This window comes from Primulina tabacum, chromosome 9 (genome assembly GCF_025594145.1).
Source record: "Primulina tabacum isolate GXHZ01 chromosome 9, ASM2559414v2, whole genome shotgun sequence".
Taxonomy (NCBI): domain Eukaryota; kingdom Viridiplantae; phylum Streptophyta; class Magnoliopsida; order Lamiales; family Gesneriaceae; genus Primulina; species Primulina tabacum.
In genome coordinates, this window is record NC_134558.1 from 3740562 (window position 1) to 3743894 (window position 3333).

Genomic DNA, 3333 nt, shown 5'->3' on the forward strand with positions numbered 1-3333 from the left:
TCCTTATATATATATATACATATATATATATATGTATATATATAGAAAACTTTGAATCCAACGTCTATAAAGAAAACGGCTTCTATGACTTCTGAGTAGAATCAGCTTTAATACCTAAAAAGGGTCCTGCAGAAAGCTTCAAAAATTAATCACTCTTTATTTCATACCAAAACTAGTAAAGAGCGTTAAATGTCTTCGTACAATATTAATGGAGCAATTAATACTAGTACTAGGTAAAGTAACGGTAATATTTAAAACTTGTAACTATCAAACAAAAGACATTAAGTTCTTCTTGTTTAAGCTAAGTTCTGCTTCTGCGTTTCTAAGTTCTGATTATGCTTTTCTAAGCCGTTAAGTACTCGAAAAGTACTGCTTCTGTTTAAGCGATACGAGAGCTTCTGCTTATTATATTGTCTTCTGATTTAGCTATCACGGCCTACTGGTTTTGACTCTCATCACCAGAATTAAATTAAGTCTAACAGATGATTAAAGTATTAAGAATTTTATCAAAAGCGATTCCAAGTTATATTTTGTCGCACACCTTTAATGAAGTTGAAGGGAACATTAAACTCACACAAAGGAAATGAAATTATATAATCACAATCCTTCTTTTTTTTTGTGTGAAAGAACTTGGTATCTCAAGTCTCCCTTAATGAGGCAATCGGGGTATCCATGTGGTATGTATGGCGGATTGTATTAGACGAGTTCTACTCTAAAAAATAACCACATATTCACTTCAATTTATATATTTTCGTTTATTATCTTGCGAACCAAATGATAATTTATAACATTAAATTCTACCATCCATCATATTAGTTTATCAATGTATACCAATACATGTAACTCCATAACTAAACATATATACAATCGTGAGGAAAATAATGCTCAAACCAGTGTCAATAATGTTCAAGTCATGTTACGTTAGTATTATGAGAAAGTAAGATTAGAAACCAAAAAAAATAAATCCAAAATTGCAAGACTAAGAATATGTTGAGCAAAAAACAATTTTTTGCGTAGGATACTCGTATTATTTGAATTATATAATGGTTTGTTTCTTTTTCCCTGGTTTAGGCTGCTACTCCATCTTTCATGATGGTTATGAATATTGAAGTTTTATATGTATGAATATTTGTATTTCATTCAATTAATCAACGTGTAATGGGTCTTCAGAACTTCCTATTAACATTTTTGCTTTATGATATATCATACTTGCGTACGGGTTGAATGTATACGTTGCAATGTTATTTGATTGGTTTTTTTTTTCCATGATCAATATCTTCGACGAACATTGAGTAAAAACCCGAACTAACACAATATATGAATTTGTTTTGTTTATGTATTCAAGTAGTGAAAGAAGAGCTTTGATAATTAATGGGAAATTAATCCCCATCACATTAGGAATATCTATATATATGTTTCTATATATAGTAGGCTTCCGCTAAATAATTCATGCTAAAAAAAATGTAAATTAGTACAATATTTAATAATATTCCAATTACCAATATCATCTATTAATTTATTTTTAAAAAATAATATTCCTCATTATTCCTAATATATCTATTGTTAGATAAATTAATTTTTTGGTGTTAAAAAAATTTTAAGACAAAATTGAACTATGTTAAACTAAAGTAACAAGTCCAGAAGTTAAAATGAATTAACAAGATTGGACTAAGCCAAGACTAAATTGACGCAAACTAAAATTTATATGTTTACCAAGTCTATCATTCGATGAAATCTTCATACATTCTCAAAGACATCAATTTACGTCTAGGAAAGCTAAATTGATGTTCGGATAATTTTTCCATACAAAACCGACAGCAGCAGTGTACCATTGTCAAAGAATGTTGACGTGGACAAAAGACAAGCCAACATACATTATTCTTTGGAACAAACCCTTTTTGAAACTCAGGAATGTTGGATTCAAAGTTTATAAATAAAGAAAGAGTTCAGTTTAGTAAAGCTCTACGGATTTTACAAAAGATTCAAGCTTTCAAGTATCTGAACTAAAATCAGTCAGTTAAGCACACTTTACAAATAATTGTACCTGATTATTGAGGATCATTAAGTGCAAGGATATTGCAATATTATAATTCATTTTATTTGATAAAAACATGTATACTGTTATTAATTCAGTTGAGTTATACTAGGAGTTTCAATTTGGTGGTGTTTAAGTTCAAACTGTCTGAGATTTCGCAAATTACTTGTACTATCTAAAGCCTTCTAGTGTGAGCCTACCAAAAAGAAGAAGGGACGACGTAGGGGCTAGAGTTCTCTGAACATCCGTAAACAGACTTGCATACTTTTCACTTTCAGTTTAATATTCAGTTTACATAGTCAAGTCATTCTATGATTTGCACTAATCTGTCAATTTGACTTATTTCCGCACTAAGTCAACTGATATTGACAATCGATAATATATTATTCAGTTGTCAACCTGACTAAATTAAGTATAAAAAAACGATTTGTTTCTAATGTATACTCAACATCCCTTCTAAACATTACAATCGATCCTATTAAGTGGTATCAGAGCAAGATTTATTCTCGACTCTGAACACTTCTTTTCAAATCGATTAATTCAGCAAATATAAGATAAGAATGCATGCTCATTTAGCTGCTCAAGATGATGATATGTTGTTCATTATCATGGATGGACCAATAGAAATATTGAAAGTCGATACAACCATACCCATCACTGACGGTGCGCCTGAAATGATAGAAAAAATCGAGGAGTGAATGAACGAAAGATGACAATAATAAAGCTAATCTTGATAATGTGGATAAGTAATAGGATCGATTAACTGATGAAAGAGTGTTTAGAAAGGGAGGTTGAATAAACGCTCACGATTTTCACAATCTTTTCGAAAGTTGAGTCAGTTTAGTGACAAACTGAAGCTCAGAATCTTGTCAGTCGATATCAATCAGTTAACAATAAAGTGTGGAAATAAACTGACTGATAGATAGAATAAAAACTGAAAAGAGAATACACGAGATTTTATGGATGTTCGGATATTTCAATCACTCCTACGTCACCCCTTCTATCACAAGGATATGATATTCACTAAAAGACTTTGATCATTACAAACATTTGTACAGTCACACTTCAATTTGGACTTAACAATGCCAAAACTGAAACTCTTAATTTACAATATGTTTCACAGTACTCAACTGGATTTAGCACAACTGATCTCTTTTAAAGATCGAATATACAACAAAACGATTTGTGCTAGTAAGCTCGAAAAGTAGCCTAGAATGATACGAGTAAATCTGATAAGTGTGAGCTTCTAATTTTTATATGAGTTGAGAATTTCAGCATAATAACAGCAAGATTGATAG